A 22,558-nucleotide genomic window follows, 5' to 3' on the forward strand; every position below is an offset into this window, starting at 1 on the left:
CTGGTTAGTGCTAGTGTATAGAAAGCTATCAATTTTGGCCTGTGAATCATATACCCAATTGCTTTTAAAAGTGCTATGAGGTCTGAATAGATTGTCACTTCATTTTTAAACCTAACTTCTTTTTATGTCTTATTGCATTGGCTAGGATACCATATGGAATCGTAGTTGTTAATGATCATCCTTTTCTTCTTTTTCATTTTAATGAAAATGCTTCTAAATTTTCACCATTAAAGCATGCTTGCTGTAGATTTCTAGTAGATAAGTTTCATCAAGGTAAGGAGTTTCTAATTTTAAAGATTTGTTAAATCATGGCTGTATGGTGTACTGAGTGTAGTGCCACACTTGAGACCAGGTACCATCTTCATTAGAAAAGAATGCATAAGCATCATGGACTCATGACCTGCAGAGCATTGGCTTGGGTTGAATTGAACTTTGGGCAGATGTACCCTGCAAATTGAAGCCAGACATCTGTGGAACCTCCTAGAAGTGAAAAAATTCCCAGACGGAGGGTTCTGTATATACCATAAAAGCTCAGTCTCATCAGGTAACAGGATCTTGCTTGGGGTAAGAGTGGCACAAGAGGCTGGCCTGGAGGTCCAGTCCCAGCAGATCAGATTTCTGCTGAAGACCCTGTTGCTTGCCTGCCTTAGGTTATCAAGCCAAATGGGAACAGAAGAGAGACAACTGTGGTTTGTTACACCTCCATCAAACTGTAGAACCCTTGAGTCAGGAAATTACCTCACTTTTTTTCACTGCCTCAGGAGAGAAAGGCCACTTGCTTTGAAGATTATCATCCTGTCATAGTGGCAATCACCACTTAGGGCTGACTGGCTTTGCCCTTTCCATGACATACTGTTTGTACTGCCATATGACAGCTTCAGCTCCTGTTATCTGAAGAAAAAGAAAGACCTCTTTCTTCTTACACTAGCTTGGAAAAACTGGTGGCTGAAGCCAAATGCCTAACATGTGCTTTCCTCAAAAGAACTTCTCTGCCTCACACTTTTGGGAAATACCCGGAAAGCATAATGGAATGAAGTATTCTTCAGTCAGGTCATGGTCAAGTGGAAGGAGCTAGGTGTCCACAGACCTGGACTTTAATATTAGCTCTTTTCCTCATTTATTATGTGAGCTAGGACAAATCACTTAATTTCTCTGTGCCTCAGTTTCCTATCTGCCAAGTGAGGATGAAAATAGTATCTACCGCAAAAGTCATTGTGATGATTAAAAGAGATGATATGTATAAAATGCTTAGCAAAGAATCTAACAATATTCAAGGTTCACGAAAATTTTCTGTTAGAAAGAATTACTGAATGGAATTGTTGTGAAAAGCCTCAGAGTGAAAGGGAAGAGACACCGTCTTTTATTCTATATCTGTTTCTCTCCAGTGACTTGCAAGCAGACACTAAATTATTTGAACCTAACTAAAGAGAAACAAGATTCTCCAGAGAGGCCTTCAGTAGCACCCTGCTGCTAAAGCAGTCATCTCTTCTCGTAGGAAAGAGTGGGCACATGGAACTGGGCATTTATTGCAAAAGCAGTGGCTTCTTACACATGAAAAGAAGCTCTAGACTCCTCAACACTGCTCAAGATTAGCTGGACTCAGAGACTGACTTGACTTAAGCCCTGAATAACTCCAGGATGTTCCTCGTCTTTCAGGGATTTTGTTGGCAAGGGGAAGAGCACAATTCCAGGATTGCTCTAGACCACAGACCCCTCCCACGCACCCTGAACTATGCTAATCTGTTTACTGCTCTGTACATCAGAGTGCCTTGGTTGTTTAAAGGGGAAACCAGATGGTGTGCCTAATTTGGGCTCTGACATGCTCCTACTTTGGCTAAACCATTTCCCTACTCTGTTGAACAATTTCTTATTTGCAGAAAGAGAATGACACTGTGAGTCATACCTCTTTCACCAGGACTTTGTGAGGAAGAAAATCACCCAATTTCAAAACAACAACAGCAATAATAACAATAGTAGTAGTAATGTTACCATTTAATGAGTACATAGCCTCTGTGAAGGAGAACACTGCTAAGTACTGTGCATGCTTTCTCTCATTCAGTCCTCATAAGAACACTATGCGGTAGCTACTATTAACTTATCTATTTGACATTTAAGAAAACTGAGGCCCAAAGAGGTTAAATAACAAGCTCAGGGTCTTATAACTAGTATTTTGTAGTTTTTGTTGCTATGGTAAATGACACTTTTTTTTTTCTATCAGATATCCTAATAAGTTATTGCTGATATACAGGAAAGTTATTGGTTTTTGTAGACTGGTATCTTATGTAACCACTCTGCTGGACTTTCATATTGATTCTAATATTTTATCGGCTGACTGTCTCAGATTTCTATACAGCCATATTATTTGTAAACAATAGCAATTTTTTCTTTTGCTTTCTAATTCTTATTCTCTTATTTATTTTTCTTACCTTGTTGCATTGGTTAGGACATCAGAATGTTGAATAGAAAATGGTGATAATGACCATCGTTGTCTTGTTTCTCATCTTAATGTTTTGTCAATATGCAGTACTAATAATAACGGTTTATTGAGTAATTAATATTGTCTGACACTCTTGTAAGTGTCTTTATGTAATTTACCTCATTTAAACCTCATACCAATACTATGAGGAGAAGGTACTATTATTTTCCTCATTTTTATGAATGAGTAAAGTGAAGCTCAGAGAGATTAAATAATTTGCCCAAGATCACACAGCTTGTATGTGATGGAACTAAGACCCAAACCTAAGCACTCTGACACCAAAGCTTGTGCTTGTAGCCAGAATTACCTCCTGGCAATTTTCTAAAGGTTTGTTGAGGAAGTTCTATTGTATTCCTTTCTTGCTATGGGTTTTTATCTTGGATGGGTATTAAAGTTTGTCAAAATTTTTTTCTGCATCTGTTGAGATGACTGTATGGTTTGTCTTGATCTGTCATTGTAGTGGATTATGTTAATAAATTTGCTGATGTTGAACTATCCTTAGATTCCTGAGATAAACCCTGCTTGGACATGATGTATCATTTTAATAAGCTGCTACATTCCATTTGCTTTAGGATTTTTATATTTTTATTTATAAGTGAGATTAGTTTATAACTTTCTTTTTCCTTCTTGTCCTGTCTGTTCAAGTTGTGAGAGCAGCTCATCTTTTCGATACTATGGAACCATTTATATAAAATGGGAATTGTCTGATTTAAAGGTTTGGAAGGATAAAACTGCTTATCTTTTCAACTTGTTCTATGATTTGTGCCTATGATTTTTTTTCTACTTCTTGGATAAACGTTAGTAATTTGGTTTTTCCTAGAAATTTTCCCATTGAAATATATTAGTTTAGAACAAACAAATAGATACAAAGAGCAGAGCAGCTGTTACCAGAGGGGGAGGTTTGGGGGGAGGGTGAAATGGGTAAAGGGGATCAACTGTATGGTGACAGATGGAAACTGAATTTTTGGTGGTGAGCACACTGTAGGGTATACAAAGTAACATGAAACATAGAAAGTTATAAACCAATGGTACCTCACTAAAAAACACTTTTTAATAAGATTTTACGTAGTATTCTCTTATTTTTAATATTACCTTGGTTACATATTATTTTAATATTAAAATATTTTGTCTTCTATTTCACCATTTTCTGATTTTATCTTTATCAATCCCTTCCTTCTACTCTCCATGAATTTATTTTACTGTGCTTTTTATAACTTCTGGATTTGAGAGCTTAATTAATTATTTTCCATTTGTTTTTATTTTCTAGTAAGTGAATTTAAGGCCATATATTTTTCTCTGAATATTGCCTTGACTGCATCCAACGGACTTTGATAGGTACTGCTCTCATCATCATTCAGTTCTAAAGCATTTGTAATATCATTTTAAATTCCTCTTTTATTTAAAAGTTGTTTAGAAGTGTGTTTGTGTTTTTAATTTGTAGACGTATGTTGTGTTGGGTCTGTGTGTTGGGAGTGGGGGAGTTGGTTATCTTTTTATTGCTGGTTTCTAATTGTTTTTGAATCCTGCATGGCTGGATTTTGAACCTGTATTCTCAATCAATACAAACTGTAATTGTCCATCCCAGTGTGTGTCTCTGCCTGTCTCCCAATCTGGAGGCGGTGTGATGTTGACTTTTATATATTCAGCACCACCTAGGAGTGAGCATTTGAGGATATGAGAAATGAGACTGAATGTCAGTTCTGAAAATTTAGTTGATCCACTGAGAGAGGGGCAGCTCCTTTCCTAAAGAGCCTCCTCTACAGGGTAGAGAGAAGATATTTACGTTATAAGCCCTCTTTGCCAGGCAGTACACACCTATCATGTTGCCTCATCTAATTCTAGTGGTTTGTAGCTACCCTGAAGGGTCTTGGTTAGTTGGTTATGGGCACATCCCATAGCTCATGGGGGATTGAGGAAGTAGAATCTTCCAAGTCCTGTCTGGGAGAAAAAAAAAACAATCTATCTATCTGTCCTTGGAGGCTAGGGCTTCTGGTTAATTTTTATTCTACTCAACACCACTATTTTCTTGCTCTTCAAACCCACTGTATCCATAGCAAAAGAGGTGATTTGTACATTACCTTGTAACCTATGATGTTTCTTTGCTATATTTATAACTCTTGCATAGATGTCTTGTCTCCCGACTTATATTTTCAGCTTCTTGAGAGCAGGGGCTGCATCTTACCTAGCTCCATAAGTAGTTCCTCAAGTACTTTGTAAAGAGCTAAGCAAAACAAATGCATCAGTAAATTCATGCTGAAGGAATAAATGGGATGAATGGGTAATGACCAGATATTCTTAGCCAAATAAAGCAAAACCAAAACAGAATACATCTTCCTTCTGCTTAACAACCTGATGGGTGTTTCATCTCCCTTTGTACCTTCTCTGTAAGACCACAGTCTCGTTGCCTTGTGACACAGTCTGTATCTCATATGTCAGGACCGGGGCCTCCTTCAGACTGCTGTTATGGTCTCTTCCTCTTCCCACTGGCAATCCCCCACTGCCGCCTGATGTGTTCATCCTGAGAATGGTGAGTTTTAATTCGTTTTCCAGATGAATAGGGCCGTTTCTTCCCATCTGCACCCTCCAGCACAGTGTTCTGTTTTCACACCCACATCCATTGTTTTTAATGTCCTTGCTTCCAGACGACCCTTAATTGGGCTCGTCTGTAGACCGAATCTGACTGCCTTTTTCTTTCTCTCCTCTGTATCATTAATGACAGTGCAGGATAAAGCGGGACCTGACATTGCATTCTGCTAACCCGTTTGCCAGATATGCAGTGCACTAGATTAGCTCTTTCTTTTTTTATGGTCAATTTTCTACCCATTCAAGCCATTACAAAATGATTTTGCATTAGATGGGCACAAGGTAACCCTGAAACAAAAGAACAGCCTGGCTGGGATTCCAGGGCAGTTGCACCAACCCAGAGCTGTCTTGAAGCTCCTATCTTTAAACTGCTGAATTTGATCATCTGTATGGACTGCGTGTGCTTCCAGTGAGGTTCCCATAAGTACTCTGTGACTTCAGAATGGTTGTGGCCATGTGTCCAGGTTGGGACGTGCCTCAAATGGAGACATCTTGCCTTTCTGAGACTGGGCTATGTTTGCTGCAGAAAAATCTTTGCAATTCTTTCCCTGCAGGGAAATCTTTGCAATTCAGGTTGAACTGGGGGCAGGGGTGAGGAGGGAAGGCTTTTTTTAATTTTTGAGCACAAGAATGTCTTAATCTCATGTTAAGGCTTTTGTGTACTTGTAGTCATTACTCTACCTCTTGGATGGCTCTTTCAAATGAATCATAGATCTTGGAGCTGGCAAGGACCTTGAGACTATCTGCTGTAGCTCCCTTCCTTCAGCTAGGGGTGCTACTGTGATCCCCATTTTACAGGTGAGGCAGCTGAGGCCCACGGAAAATGCCATCCTGTAGCCCCAGACATCATACTTGACCCAGCCACTGTTTGCACTTCGTCTACTTTGTGATATCCTGTCTCGGTCACTACTTTGATCTAATGTTGCTCTCCAGAGAGTCTGAACATGTTGCTACATGCTGGGCACCTAGTGGGGGGAATCTTCACTCTTAGCTCCCATAATTGAGGGCAGATCTTACCCACTTCTGTTTGTCTGTAGAGAATTGGTGTATTCTTTAATGCAGTGATACTTTCCCCGAGCCTCCGGAGCTGCATGTGATTCTTTCACACGCGACCTGGCATTTTCCCAACCCTTTGATGTCTGTATTAAAATATTCTTTCTGATGATACTTCATAGGGCACATGTAGTCATCAGGTGGCTCTCATAATTAATGAGTGATTGCATATCAGACTCTAGAATCCACGTAAGTAACCCAACCTAATCGGACAGTCTGTTGCACGCATATACTGTGTAGCTGGATGTTAAGAAGTGTTTGGGGGCATTCTAACATATGTCATTGAGGAAACCAGTTTACTGAGGCCATATTGGTCTTTGGAAACGGATAGAACTGGATTCTAAGCCTCGCTCCGCTATGAAATAGTGACTACTTAACCAGCTGTGTGGCATTGGGCACTTACTATAAGCTTTCCGTGCCTTGATTTCCTTATCTAATGGGATAATAATAGTACGTCTCACAGGTTTGTTGAAAGGATTAATTCACATAAAGAATTTAGCCCACACAATGCCTACCACATTGGAAAGATTTAATATATTGTTACCATCATCTTCATCATCATCATCACCATCTCTAACTGCATTTCAGGGTTGTTGTGAGATTATTAAATAAAATGATATAAACTATATAGCAGAGTTTCTTGTCCCTAGTAGTTTCTCAAAAATAGCACCTCTTATGGTTATGGTTATTAGAGTGCTGGGAATACACCATGAAGCTGTCACATTTCTGGAGCATGGCTTATTTGGCCACATAGGGGGTTTATCTTGAGCAAATAGTACTGTTCAGATTTTCTACTGCAAATCCACATGTCCCCACCAGAGAGTAGAGTGATAAACAGCATGGAATCCTTTAGAAATGGATCCTCTTTCTGAGTTTTCTCATTAACCCTTTGTCAGTTTTCTAAAAGCAGTACTAAAATGTACTCTCAGAAAATAATTTCTTTTGAGGATAGAATTGTGACAAACAATACTACCAACGCGGCTAACTAACAGATACACAATTTTGCAAGGCAGAATTTTGAGATGTGCTCTGATTACTTGGTCTCAACCTTCCTTTGATTGTAACATCCACCCATACACCCTACCTCTTACATAAACACCCAGCCAAACGTATGTACTGGACATTGCAAAGGGTTAGGAGTCAGAAAGACCTTGATTCTCCTCCAGGCTCCACCATTTGCTAGCTCTGTGACCTTGACCAAGTCTCTGAATGTCAGTTTCCTTATCTATAAAACTGGTGTAGAAGTAGTTTTCCAACCTCTTGTCCAAAAGCCTTCGGGCCAGATAAATTTCATAATTCAGTATTTTCTCTTTATTTTAAAACTACTGCATGGTGTACAACACCCTTAGTGGGATTTGGAACAGAACCCAGGAATCAATCACATTAATATTTCTGCAATGAAACATATGAATATTTACAGAGAGAGCCTCACAGGTTTTGTTACCGTATAAGTTTTGTCGGGCAACTTATAAAAAACTGGCTTTCAAAGCTTTCTGGAATTTGGAATTATTGATCATGGACTGAAGAATTGTACCTGACCTCATGAGGTTATTCTAAGAGTTACGTGAAATACATTATGTGTATCAGGGGTCCTGCTGCTGACCCTAAATTGAGATTCAGACACATCTGGGTGTGTGAAGACCACCAGATGTCTATTTACTTGAGACGATTTGTGGAAAGGACAAGGCTCTGTGAGGAGGACTCTGGGAAACCTAAGGCTGTGGAGGTGGAGGAGCACAGGAACAGAGCTGGGAAGTCTGAGCCGGGGTGGTGGGAGCTCTGGAGAAGGGGGTGTTGCTGCAGGAAGAAGCTGAAACCCCTCTTCTCCCATGGGCCTCACTGAGATACAGGGTAGAAGCAACGTGGCTTCAGTGTCCAGGTGACAAAGTGTGGCAGGGAAAAGAAAGGGGGCGTTTCTACCTTTCTGGGTAGACCCATAGATGGCTTCAGCCAAAGCTTCCGGAAGGGAGGGTGGCATCATTCATGGGCTTTTGCGCATCTGCAGCTGTGAGCGCCCAGGAACCCACACCCCACCCCAGCAGGGGCCTCTGTGTCCCCACAGCCAGAGGCTCCCTCCGGCTGCTGGCAAGGGGTGGAGGGGCCGCCCCTGACTGTCTCTCATTAAAAATGTGAGCTCCGTAAGAAAAGGGACGCTTGTCTGTCAGTGGTCCCCGCTGGATTCCCAGCAACTGGGCCAGTGCCTGGCACATAGTATGTACCTAAGAAACATTTGTTCAATTAATTTGCTAGCAGTTGACATTTGTGAGGAGAGAGGGAGTAGAAGAATAACAGAAAAGAACTGTTCTTGAGGATTCTCAGAAATAACTGGGGAAGCAGTAAGGGGGACTGAGCAAGTGGGGGACACGAGTCAGTGCCATGCGAGTTATTAAAGTGTACGTGATCTCATGTGTGATCAAGGTCAGGTATGGTTTCGGGAAACTTGAGACCTAACAGTTAATAAAGGTTCAAACTGTTTTCTGGAGTGTTCTGGGTGTTAGACAGCTAAGCTTCATCTAGACACCAAGAGGCTCTTGGAAAGTTTCTAATTATTAAGAAGATCTTCGGGGTGGGATGAGGATGGAGGTGCAGGGGCTGATTCTGGCAGGTTCTTCCTGAGATTTAGCTGCTCCATTTGCCTGCGGGATGTTAGTTTGGAGGAAGGGAAAGCCAATAGTAATTGGTTGGGGAAATAAAGAAAAGATTCTCTGTTGTTCCCCACTGTACCAAGAGGAAGCAAGTTTTACTTGAGTTATTACTGTTACGGTAAATTCATTTGTACCCGTGTACATGGGGAAATGCAGGTTACATAGGTCAAATATACAGCATTTCTCATGACATACAGTAGACATTCAATAATGATTTTTTTAACTTTTTATTTTATATTGGAGTATAGTTGGTTAACAGTGTTGTGATAGTCTCAGGTGTACAGCAAAGTGATTCAGTTATACATATACATGTAACTATTCTTTTTCAAATTCTTGTACACACTGCTATATTTAAAATGGATAACCAACAAGGACCTACTGTATAGCACAGGGAACTCTGCTCAGTATTCTGTAACAACCTAAATGGGAAAAGAATTTGAATAATGATTTTTAAATGGATGTTTTTCCCTCTAATTCCCCTCCTCCATCTCTGATCCCTGAGTATGAGGTTCTTGAGGGCAGGAATACAGATATAGTTCTATCTCTATCTAGTGCTTCCTGACACATAATAGGTGGTAATAAAAAAAAAGATTGCTCATTGAATGAATGAGACACGTTGATGATTAGGACATGGATATAGAAATTAATGCCACAGAAATAATTAAAAGAAATGATCTTTTCCCAAACTGGTTAAATCCTGTCTGACATGAACACTAGTGATTTACTTAGCAAACAGTTCTTTGGTAGGAAATGCAAAAGATAACTTTATTCCACCCTAGGTCTGGAATTATCACAAAACTAAATTGGATGGGCTCAAATGAATGAGGTCTTCCTGTTTGTGTTTCTTGTCGTGGCTTTTGACATTTCTCTCCCATAAATCCGAATACAGCACAGAAAGTATAACCGGTCTTTTCCTTCTTATGATTTCGTATATCATAGCTGCTGGCTGTGTGAGTTGGCTCACATTTCCTAAGTAGTCCCTTACCTCATTCTGGTTGATGGCTATTTTTATGAGGCCTTCATGACTTGCTGCTTGCTTAAATTAGTTTATTCATTTGTCTGAAAGCTGACTTTTAAAAAGGCGCCACTCTTGTAAGCTTGAATCATTATTCATTCCATAACCTCTCTCACTCATTACAGGGCTAGTTTTTGGTCTCTTCTCTTTCCCCTGATTTATTAGCACAAGCCCTTTCTGTTCTCTTTAACCTCTGTTTTAAGTGGTGCCTTCCCTTCCTTTGCCACTCTCAATACCCTCTAACATCTGAACTGATGAGTTATATTGTTGTTTATGTCCTTCCTTCTTCCTGTATTTTTGTCACAGCCAATTCTTGGCCTCTTTGATCAACTGTTGCACATAAAACTTCACCTCCGATTGTTTCATTCTGGAAGGTGCAATACCATGCTCTTGACAGTGAGCAAGGGAGGGCTTCTCCACCCAAGCGGTACCCACCATTGCCCCATGTTTTCCCCACTGCACGCACCAACTCTTTTCTTTATACAGCATGTCTTTCGCTTGGTTCATCAATACTGCACACCTCTAGATACCTGGCAGAGTGCTAAGCGCTGGATAGATAGCAGTGAACATGGCCTTGCCATCAAGCATTGATCTTATTTATTTCATTTTTGGACAGTCATCTCTTTTGCCCATGACATGAATAAAAGGCAATTTCGAAATCATTTTTATCTTTTTGATTGCAGATGTACCCATCCTGATTAATCTCGTGTTTAAAGTTAATTTGCATATCTTGAGATATAACATTCACCAACCCCACAGTGTGCTGGAGAGGACCGGCTGGTCCATTCAGAAGTGTCCATGAGATATTCACAGGTGGCCACTGATACTGCACAATGTTTGTCCAATATTTCTTGCACACACATTTCTGTTCCTTCCTGGATTATCTGTCTTTGTGAGCATCCAGAGGGCAGGGACTGGGCCTGTTTGACTTGACTTTTGGGGAAACTAGCTCAGAGCCCCATCACTCCATTGCATATAAAATAATGTGTTCAGGAGGTTACTGATTCACTGGATTCAATTCATTTTCTCTTGCTCTGTGCTATTGAAGAAAAGTCGTGACTGTTAAATGAAATGAAATGAATTGAAATAAAACTAATCACAGGTTGTAAATAGTATAGCTCCGACTGTGAGGCAGCTTTTAAACACGGGCTGCTTATCCTCTGTGTCTTCTGTCCTTAGGGATTTTCATACTTCATTCTCAGCTCAAGCTAGGTATCAGATATCGTCATCTCCTCTAGGATGCTTCCTTGGGAACTGCCTCCCTTTCTGTGATGTGGATGGATGGCACCCAATCATTTTCTAGTTGAGCAGAGTAACTGATAAGCTCTAGCTTATGGAATGGAGCTTGTGAATGGTTTGCACCCAGGGGAGTTTCAGAACACCTAGCCCGGTAGCCAAGTCCTTGAGCCTCTAAACCTTTCTGTAGTTTATTTGCCTTTCTGATTCAGACACTTTGAAACTATCCTGCCACTATTCCAGGGGAATGTGTGAGGTTTTATTTTGTTTTGTATTTTTTTGTTTGCTTGTTTTTGTTTTGGCTGTGCTGTGTGCCTTGCGGGATCTTAGTTCCCCAACCAGGGATTGAACCCAGGCCCTCGGCAGTGAAAGCACAGAGTCCTAACCACTGGACTGGAATGCCAGGGCATTCCTTTGTTTTGTTCCTGTGCCTTCCTTTTTTGTGTGTTTTGGCACAGTAGATTATTTGAAAAACTATTACCCCTTTCCCTAGGAGCCTTGCAAATGACCTCTTAGGTAAATAGCCTAGTTCATTTCCCTGGGCCAGTGTAGAAACAGCTTTGGGCTCAGAGTTCATCGAAAATGGACCAGGGAGAGAATTTGCTTAGAGGAAACTGTATTTGATTATTATTTTTGTTTTTCAGTACAAGCAGATTTTCCAAAAGTTGCAGAAAACATCCAACTTATCTTCAAGTGCTGGATTATTTTTAAATGTCATTTTTTAAACAAGAGAACTTGAGTGTTTAAAAATGAAGATGTTATTTAAAAATAAAGCGGTGTATTGTAGCCAATCAAAATCCCCAGACCAGAAAATGGCTTTCCAATTTAACCAGTCTGTTTTCATCCAGGTTATCTCAAGCCTCTGCTAAAATAGCCATGAGATTGCTCCCCAACCGCACTATCACCCCCAGCCTTCTATATCGGGATGCATAAAGATGCACGGCAGTGGAGACAGATGTTCTTGAGGCAGGGACTGGCCTAGACTCCTAATATGGTCAGGTTGAAATTAACCAGAAAGCTGAGGGTCATCGGCACTGAGAGGCATTTTAAATTTCTCTCTGGCCAAAAGCCCTGTTTTTGTCTTAAGTTTCTCGGAGTTGATGAAAAGTCTTGCTTCCATGTATGAATGCAGAAGTCTGTCTTTGAAATCATGGTGTTCTGATGTCTGAGAACCTTGGCCCGCATCGGAACCAAACTTGGCTGTGGGACGGTCTCGTTAGCAGGCTCTTTTTCTTCACCCAAAACGTGCCTTTCTCATCCACTCCCCGCAAACCTACACTGGCTTCTGCATTTTCACCTGTGCACTTCATTCCTAAATGCAGATACCTAAAAGAAGCAATACATGGAATGGCTAAGACTGAACTGAGAAGAAGTCATTCAGATTTCCTTTTTCACAGACCCAGGAAGGAAATGGGCAGCAACCTTAGTTCACTGGGCCTCTGGGGGGCTGGGAGAAGTCCCTGAAAGGAAGAATGGAACACAGGAAGGGAAAAAACATATTAAGACTAGTTGATAATTTTGTTTAGGACAGGCCTGTCGTGTCCGTGGATCATCGTCTTAAACTCCAGAGAGGTGACTCAGATGTCAACATGTGTGTGTGTTGTGTGTGTGGGACAGGCTTTTAAAAAAAGTGGAATATAGTAAAAAAAATAATAATAAATTTATTACTTGAGGCTGCTGTTATGGAGAGTCTAGATCATTTAGAGTTTACTAAAAATCTAAGGAATTTGAGGGCAGTGTGGTATAACTAGAACACGGTAACTTTCACCATCACCCCCCTCCAGCAGGCAAATCCAAATAGAGCCTGGGGGGAAGGGTGATAAATCCTCAGCTCCCCACCCCCAATGTAGCTTTGATAAATGATTGATAATTTCAACTAGAGTAGAGGGAGAATGATTCTCTGTCTGTCTACCTCCCTCTCAAGAACAGAATGAGGGGGCAGTTTGCTTTTTAAATTACAAAAAGCCGGGTTAAGAGTTCTTTCTCGCCTTACATGGGTGGTGAAAATTAAAAAGGGTCAAAGACGATCCCAAGATTAGTGAGAAAGTGCACCCTCCTCCCGTTTCCAAAGACGCCCCACGTCTTTCAAAAGAGAACCAGCAAATTACCATGGAAATCTGCCCCCACCGGCAGTGCTCCAGGAAGAGTCAGAGCCTTTGTTAGCAGGGGTTTGTGCGGGCCGGCACCATAGTGAACACAGTTAAGCCTCACTAATTCCCTGAATGGGGGAAAGGCCAATCTCGATTTGTAAGCAGCTTGAATTTGAAAATATGTTTAAAGAAATGCCGTGTTATTGTTTCCACAAACGTGCAGTCAAACTGCTGGCTGGGGTCTGTGCTCTGAGCTTCCAAGACTCTTAAGGCCTTGAACAAACAGATAAGACCTGTAATTAGCATACTGGTTATTTGAATGCAAAGTGCGGTCAGAGTGGTGCTTAAAACCTGCGTGTTCGCATACTCCCATAGCAGGCTGTCGCTTTCCTATGCTTATAGTATTAATTTGCCTAGCAACCTGCCCCCTTTCCTTTTTGGCAGTAAACTTGAGCCTGGCATGTCAGAATTCGTTACATTTTCCATATTAGCCGCCGGAATGAATAAGGAGGGGAGGGGGTGAACCACTTGTAAAAGATCAACATGAACATATTTTAAACTTCACTTTTTAACTGACCTATAAAGCTCATCAGTTAATTCATATTTAGTATTTACTGGATAGGGAATGTATTAGCTTGGTTGATTCAAAGGGGCGGAGGGGCAAGCTGTTTCGGATGTCCCTTCCCCAACAAGTGACCTGGTCAAGTGAACACCGGAGAACCTTGAACGTAACCAGTTCCTGGATTATAACAAAATAAGGGTTGATTATGAGGCTCAACAGGTGCATACCTATACGGAACAACGGCACAGTGAGATCTGCATCTATCAACCACGTCTGTGACGGCCAGCCGATCCTGCGTGCACGTATTAACTTTTTTTTTCAATTCTAACTTTATTTTTATTTATTTATTTATTTTGGCCATGTCACGGCATGTGGGACCTTAGTTCCCCAACCAGGGATCGAACCCGTGCCCCCTGCAGTGGAAGCATGGAGTCCTAACCACTGGACCACCAGGGAATTCCCTGAACTTTGTTTTTAAATTCACACTTGAGACCACTTGATTTGAAGTGTGACTGAGCTGTATTTGGGAAGGGGGAAAGAGGAGACAAAGATGAATACAGCTGCAGTTTTACCCAAATATTCAGAGTCTTCATCGCTTTGTTCTGCACATGGAAGAAAAGGGCTGTGTTTTTTTTTTTTTCCAAGTCGAACAAACCATCTGGCAGTTGGGGTGGGGATTGCAGGAAAAAGCTGGGTAAAGCCTGAGGGAGAATCAAACTTAAATGCCTGCCTGCCCTTTGGGAAAATTCCCCAATTCTACTTCCTGGCCCTGAGAGAGATGGCGAGAGGTTACCCACTAACCTAAGGAGGAAAGGTAATCCTTAAGTAATGAAATCCTGAATGTAGTGCTTCCCAAACTTTACTGCACATTAGAATCAGAGGAGATTAGAGTGTAAGATTTTTAAAAACCCTAATGCCCAGATTCATGCCAAACAATTGAATCAGAATCTCTGGGCAGGGGTAGGCACCAGCATTTTGTGAAGATCACCAGGTGATTCCAAGCGCAGCAAATTGGGATCCACTACCCTAAAGCTTTCCCACCTTACATGCATTTAATCTATATTTAATCTTCCCAGTTACCCTAAGAAGGAGGTGCTATTAGATCCCCATTTCACAGATGAGAAAATTGAGGTTCAGAACGGCTCAATAAGTTGCCAGGGTCTCAAAGCTGTTGTTAAATAGTGAATCTGGAATTTGAATATCAGCAGATTAATTTCAGAGTCTGCATGTTGAACTTCTATGCAATACTGTTTCTCTGGGCTTTTGTCCCCTGGGTCCAGTAGCATTCCAACGAATCTAATATATGACAATCCCACGTCCACTCAGTGAGAATTTATTAGGCACCTACTGCGTCAATCTCAGTTTTAGGTATAGTGTGTGACTCTAGGTAGATTCAAGGAAATATGGCTAACTCCTGATAATTCACGGGGCCTTCCAGATAGCCATAGGTTGGTTATCGCGTTATTTATGTTAAAGCTTAATCAACCAAAGGCTACCAGAGACAAGACTGTAGTTGGACAAAGTCAAATGTATTGACCTGATGCACTGAGGAAGTACATTCCAGAGGAACCGTAGGGTACCACTCTTGAAAAGAGGGAGGAGGGAACATCTTTTCTAGTGTTTGGGTTCCCACTGAAGGATGCTGAGGAGGGTCTAAGGAAGCAGGGATGACTTCTGGATTGGTTGCAGCTTTGGAGGCAGGATCAGGAGAAGGAAGGTTGAGTAGGAATTGGGTCATGAGTCAAGGGTGGCTTAGTAATTGGTATTCCCAGTAATACATGACAATAGCAAAGCAGGTCTGGGCCATCGCTGGCGAGAAAGTATCAATAGTAGTAGTCGCTCAAAGAAGACAAAGGTCATTATGGCATTCTACAACTGCTGTGTAACCTTGGGAGAAAACAGTGTTTTCTGTTAACTTTGCAGCTGACTTTATTTGTCTGTCCTCCCAGCCTTATTAATGGCAGGGCTGTTTTTTCTTAGTCCAAGCTGATTTTCTCTCTTTCAGTCCTGAGCAAGTTTTGACTCTCAGATTTTGGCCTTTTTCAGAGGGGATGGGCCTGAGGGGGAAAAAAAAGTTGACACTCAGATCTACAATTAATAGTTTTGCTACTTTTCAGCTGAGTTGGTAAATTATCTAATGGGAGAGTGCATGTAAAACTGGTGAATATTGAAAAAGGCTTTTATTTCAGTTAGTAGTACTATATCCATGTCAATTTCCAGGGTTTTGACAATGTACTGTGGCCGTGTAAAATAAAATAATACAATGTATCAAAATATTGGGGAAAACTCATTGAAGGATACCTGGGAACTCTCTGTACTATTTCTGCAACTTCTTGTGAGCCTTAAACTATTTCAAAATTTAAAACGGTTATAGAAGATGTGTAGCAGAACAGGTTTGTGTTGATCATCTTAATAAGACTTTTTTAAAAGTAGTGTGACTTTATCTATTCTCTTCCCCCCAAATAATCCAAAATTGGTTATATCAACGTTCTCTTGTATGTCGCTGAATTTGAATATGGTACCCAATAGTGATGTCGGTCAACATCCATGTCTACCAGTTACAGATCCCTGTGGGGTTATAAATATCAGAACCGTTTGTGCATCAACAGAGATGCCATTTGAGTAGGGTCTGGAAATACGTGTTAAATATCACCAGGTAGGGAAAGGAGAGAGAAAGCTATGCTAGGCAAAGGGAAGAGCAGGAGGAAAGGCACAGGAGTATGAAAGTCAAGGCATATCTGGGAAACAGATATTGGTTTGATGGAGCTGACGCTTGGGGTATAAAGGAGGACTGATGGGAGAAGAACCCGGAAAGATGGTTTGGAGCTGGAATGTAACAGTCTGGATGTGATTCTCTTCTCTCTGAAATCGAGGACTTGGGATTTTCCTTGTAGTATTGTACTTACTACACCTGTCTTGTATCACAGTTACTTGGGTCTGTATTTTTTCTCCCCAGCTAGATCCCAAGTTCCTTGAGGAGATGGTCCAGGTTTGGTTCGTCTGTATAGCATCTGTAGCACTTAGCTGTGTGCTTTGTCCTTAGTAGGTGCTAATAAAATTGTCCTAGGAATGTATAACGTGTCACAAAGGTGCAGTTGATATTCCCTCTCAAGAACATTCAGAGCCCCAAGATAATGTAGAGTGAGGTGCTGACCTCCAGGGAAATGAAAGCATCAGGAAGAAAAGCACACAACCCATCCTCCTCAAGCTCCCTTTGTATCTGGCTTTGGTGACTGGGTATGGCCATGCCCTGCCATCTTTGACATATGCCCTCTCTTGGCCCTCGACCATGCCATGATGGTGTCCTTTGAAGAGATGTAATGTGCCTTGCCCTAATCTATTTAGCATTCCACTCTCACTTCCCTCTGTTCAGCTTTGCTGGATGCTTGCAGAGATGCCTCACCCCTCCACCACCTGTTCCTCGGGTCGCTGAATTATAGTGAATACAGTGGGGTTTAGATGGGAACCTGCAGATGCTAGGTGAGGATCTCCTCAAGAAGGAGATTTTCTCCAGGATTTGGCTGATGTACCTTACCTGAGAGGATCTCCACCACGCCTGTTGATTTTTTTTTTCCCTCTGCCTCCTAAGAGAAATGTTCTGTTGCTCACCACTTCAGATGGTTGGATGTGGGGATGGGGGCACTTCTGTTCCTGACAACCTCATTATGTGGTTATCAGGAGCAGACACTGCCCAGGTTGTCACGACAACCAGCAATGATTCAAAGCTTCCCTGAAAGGTCTGTATCTCTGGCAAATAATCAGCCTTTAGCTCTCAGCAGATGCTGAACTGAGCAGCCAATCACAGGTGAGCTGAGAAAGCATGACGTCATAGTCCAGCCGGTCCGAAAAAAAAAAAAATTAAGATTTGGTTTTCTATTTCTCTCCTTGGCTCTTTGTCCCCTAGATTTTGTCCTCTACTTTCTCATTCTCTCTCTTTTCCCCTAGTAAAATGGAGAGAGCAATGAAACCAACTTTCCAAATTCACTCTGCAGTTTGACTTAGGTTCGGGCCGTGCCTGGATCGGAGTGTGTGGGGAAGGAATGTATAATGTGATCCACTTAGGAGCAAAACAGAGCATCAGCTCAATTAAATAATGTGGTTTGATATGTAGGACCATGGAAGTGGGGCTAATTAAAACCGAGTCAGAGGAGAGGAACTTCCTAATTCTCATATTAATTCATCCACAGCCACCTGCATTTAATTGTCTTCCGCTTTTCCTTCGCTAACTCCCTGGTGGAGGGGAGGAGGGCAGAGGCTGTGGGCTTCTGAAAGCTGGTAGATTCTACAGGGCAGGTCTCTAACGGGCGCTAATTATAGTGAGGGAAGGTGAGGAGCGCCCCCCCCAACCCAGTCCCAAAGTTCCACCGTACAGGGAGTATATGTAAATGGGGGTTCGTCCAGTCTATTAAGGAGGTGTGTAGCTCTGAAATCTGTTAAAACCACTCATATTCCATTAGCCATTTGCATCCATACAGGAGTCCAGGGAGACAGGCAGGACAGGTTTCACAAAGGAGAAATTTAAAGCTGAGGGAAATTCAAATCTTGCCCAAGGTTTCCTAGCCAGAGGCTAGACTACAGTCTGGGTCTCCTGATTCCCTGGCCAGAACTCTGAAGACCCACGAGGATGGTGTTTTCCTAGCCACGGGCTTCCCTCTTTCCCTAGCCTCTGGTTTTAAGGGATGTGGGATGAGACCTTTGCCCTGCAGGATACCCACCACGTTGCCTCCTTCAGGACAGCTGGAGCCCCTAATGATTGGAGTAGAAGGTGGGAGGGATGGGAAGGAGCCCAGTAGGGCCTGACTACAGTGATGACAATAGGATAGAGTGAGCAGGCCCGGATGAAAGAGGAGTGGGCACCGCGCGCCCAGCCAATGCCTTGTGCGCTAGCTGCCAAGGCAGGTTCTTTTGCATTCCGAGCAGGAGGGAGGATTTTTTTTTAAGTTCAGCTGTTGCAGCAAAAGCTGTGAAGACTGAGAGCCACAGAGACCCAGAGTCGACTACTGGGAATAATTTCTGGCTTTGGGACTTGAGGCAGGGGTGGAAAGGGAGCCAGAATATCCAGGCTGCTTTTACCTGGTGGGTTCCCTTTAGCAGGGATTCGGCTGGAACAGTTTGAAGATATTCGTTTTTGTTTACATCTGTTGCTACAAGCCCCATCTCACTTCTCATGCGACTGAAAGGGCTGACTGGGTTGGTGGGAGCCAAAGGAGAAATACAACTGAAGTTGCCATGTAGGGTGGTAGAAAGAACAGAACTGACAGTGGGAGACCTGATTTCTAGGACCATCTCTCTGAGGCATTGAACAGGCTACTTTCAACCCCAGACCTCCATTCACTCATCTATGGAATGCAAGTCATAATAATTGCCACAGTACACTGTCGTGGTTATTGTGAGGATCAAACGGGGAGAAACAAAAGTGGTGTGTAACCTAAGAAGCAGGATACACGTGCCAAGAGGTTATTATGGTAGTGTTGTCGTATCCTTAAATCAATGAGCTTGGGGAAGGGAGTTGATGAACACAGATGAAATCTTTAAGACATTTCAGTTTCCCTGCAGGGTCCCATGCAGTTATGCTATTATATTCCTGGAGAACAAACCCCAGCAGCAGTAAAAACTGCTGTATGGTATCAAGAATGAAATAGGTTATCACCCTTTCACAGGAAGACTGAAGTCTTTGTGTTGATCCCCGCTCCTAAGTCCAGTCTTCTTTCTAGGACACCACTATGCTTTAACTTGTCAAGCACCTAATAGGATTTTGGCCCCGTGCTAGTTTCTATAATCACCAGGGAGAGAAGAAATACACGCATGAAATGTTTAAATAACCACGTGGGGTGATTGCATAAATAGCTCTGCGTTATAGCTGAGGTATATGGGAGGATTAGAGTGAAATCAAATACCTTTTAATTACAATTTAAATCAGTAGCCTAGAAGACTCAAGTTAAGTCATTAGCCAGGAAAATCCAGTTATATCTTTCTATTTCTTTTTTTTTTAAGTGTTCTTCTTGTTTAAAATAACCCAAAGAAGTGCATTTTACAAATCAGAGATGTAGCACTAAGTAAATGACATTCATTTATATCAGTGATTTTTAGATTACGTTTACCACGATGTAAAAATAAAAATCAATGTGATGGGTTGCTCTTTTTTTAACCCCGAAGTTAATTTAAAAGGTATCTGTAAAATTATTGGAAGCAGAACCATCCTGATTTAAACCTATTAATCAAGGATTTGAGGAGGAGGGTGATGGGAGTTTTTGCATTAGAAGACAGTAACCACACCAAAAAAAAAAAAAGCCTTTTAAAAATGACTGATTAAAAAAAAAAATCAAGCTGGTATACTCAGATTTTTTTTTAAAGCAAATATGTATTTTAACAAAATCAGTAATACCACACATCATATTAGAAAGAGCATGGGTTTTGTACTCAGATCTAGACACAAATCCCATCTCTGCAAAATTCATGTAATACTCATGTATACATAAATATATTTTTTAATTAAGGAAAATAAAAAGTAAAATGCAAAGTGATTCTTAAAAAAGTCTTAAAAGTATGTGGTTTACTTAGTCTTTGCCTCCCTCTTTCCTGCTTTGTCGTAGACTTGAAGGGTCATTATTATTCATTTCCCAATTCCCAATATCATCAGAATTTAAAATGAATTAGTCCAAAGAGGAATCCCAATCTCCAACTTCCCCAGATGTTGTCTCTCGTGAATCTAGAGGCCTGTTGTGTGACTTTTCCTAAGAGGACCCTGGCAGATGTATTAGTTCACTCTTGGTCTTGAAACGTATTTTGTTGACATTACAGCGAAATGATTGCTGGATGTTATGCAGTGTTGAGAAAATTGGGTAGAAGTGCACTGGGGAGGGTCATGACCCATCTTGACCATTTAACTATGTGAGGACACATTTATCTTTATAAAAAGAAGTTCGAAAGTGAAGAGGAAAAATCACCAATAATTCTACTTCTTTAACCCAACTATTATAATTTTATGTTCATCTCTGATTTTGTGTGTGTGTGTGTGTGTGTGTGTGTGTAGGCATATTTTACATCATTATAATTCGAATGTACTTATTATTTTGCATTTTTGGTCATTTTTGATGACAGCTTACTGTCTCCTTGCTGGGGTCTACGCTAATTTACATAATCTAGCCAAATCCTAGGGCAGATGGATTTTGGAGTAGCAAGAGATGACATTTGAGGTTAGATTTTAGAAGGCTTTCAACATGGGCAAAAATTTGAACTTTTTCTTAAAGACAAGAGATGCCATGGGAGGTTTTAGGGAAAGGATGGACAGAAACAGCCGCATCTTAACAATTGTTAATGTAACTATATATGTGTGTGTATACACACATATATATTGTATTTGAAGTAGATTAATCATTCTCTTTTTGTATAATGCTGTTTTTATTTTTATTTTTTGGCTGCGTTGGGTCTTCGTTGCTGCGCGCGGGCTTTCTCTGGTTGCGGCGAGCAGAGGCTACTCTTTGTTGCGGCGCGCGGGCTTCTCATTGCGGTGGCTTCTCTTGTTGCGGAGCACGGGCTCTAGGCACGCGGGCTTCTGTAGTTGTGGCACGTGGGCTCAGTAGTTGTGGCGCACGGGCTTAGTTGCTCTGCAGTATGTGGGATCTTCCCGGACCAGGGCTCGAACCAGTGTCCCCTGCATTGGCAGGCGGATTCTTAATCACTGCGCCACCAGGGAAGCCCCTATAATGCTGTTTTTAAAATGTGTGTTTCATGGGCAGAAAGGTAGTTTTCCTATCTAGATTGCCATCTCTTTGAACCCCATTGCCATACCTGCCTCTCAGTTTACTGTGGATTCTGGAGACTCCATCGGTGTAAACTGGTTGCCTGACAGGTGGTGTCCCAAATCCAAACCAGTTGCCCCCAGTAAAAAGTGCTTGTGTAGCTGGACAGATTTCCTCCCCTGAAAATGTATCTGAAATCCCAGTCTTCCTGCGGGGGCAGTTGAGGAAGATATACTCAATAACCGCCCTCCCCTCCCACTGTCAGGTGCGCCTCTTTCTCGAGGGCCACACCTCTGTCTAGACAACCCTGACAGTGTAGAAGTTTCCATCTCCTTTTCCTTTCCCTCTCCCTGTTCCCTCCCCTTCATTTTTTTTTTTCCTTCCCGGCGCTTCCTGCCTGGAAACAAAAGATTGGTCCCCAGTAAGCCCACTCAGGGTGATTTTAGTTTTCTGCTCCGGCTCTGATTGGCCTCCGCGCGGTGCAGAGCCCGGGTGACGTCATAGAGGAGCAGGGCGAGGGAGCTGTTGCCGAGCAGGGCTCGACCGCGGGCGTGCAGCTGTGGGTGGCGGACCGTCTGGGGTCTCGCGCGGGGGGCTGCAGCTTTCCCCGGCCCGGAGCGAGTGTGCAGGGCCGGGAGGAGAGCCGGGGGGGTGGGGAGCGGGCCGAGCCCGGGGCTGCGGCTGCGGCCGCGGGGCTGCGGCGCCCCAGCCCCGCCAGCCAGCCCGAGCGCTCGGAGGGAGAGGCAAGGTCTGGACGGGGTGGCTGGACCAGTGGCAGGTAAATCCCGCGATGGGTGGCACCCGGCTCGCTCTGGGGAAGGGGGTGGCGGCTGGGCTCTGCTTTTAGCCGGCCGGGCAGATGTTCTGCCTGCCCGGACCCCCCTCCCGCTGTCGCGGCGCCCCGGCCTCGAGTCCCCTACGTGGCTCCCCCAGAGCCCTGACACCCGGCGCACCGTGTACACGATCCCGGCTCGCGAACCCGGACAAGTGGGTGTGTCGGGGCCATTCCCGAGGACCGGGGCCCCTTCGCTGGGTCAAGCCCTAGACTCGCTTACTGGGGCCTGGGCCGCTTGAGGCTAAATCCGCCCCCGGAGCTACGTCAGGCTGTAAGTCTTATACCATCTTCCCGCCTCCCTCCCCCAGCCACTGTAGCAGC

At 42.7% G+C, this 22,558-nt stretch overlaps 1 protein-coding gene across 8 annotated transcripts in view; it reads left to right on the forward strand.

Annotated features, from left to right (window-relative positions):
• PAK3 (p21 (RAC1) activated kinase 3) overlaps positions 1–22,558 on the forward strand; it is a 275,327-nt gene that overhangs the window by 135,162 nt on the left and 117,607 nt on the right. For 7 of the 8 annotated variants that reach the window (XM_082447614.1, XM_082447616.1, XM_082447615.1 and 4 more), the window contains exon 1: positions 3,478–22,180. The exons of the other annotated variant lie outside the window; for it this stretch is intronic. The gene's annotated coding sequence lies outside the window, so the exon portion shown is untranslated. Of the gene's footprint in view, positions 1–3,477; positions 22,181–22,558 lie in introns of those variants that run through there. 8 annotated transcript variants of the gene reach the window in all.

The sequence above is a fragment of the Balaenoptera physalus genome (assembly GCF_965194825.1).
Source record: "Balaenoptera physalus genome assembly, chromosome: X".
NCBI lineage: Eukaryota > Metazoa > Chordata > Mammalia > Artiodactyla > Balaenopteridae > Balaenoptera > Balaenoptera physalus.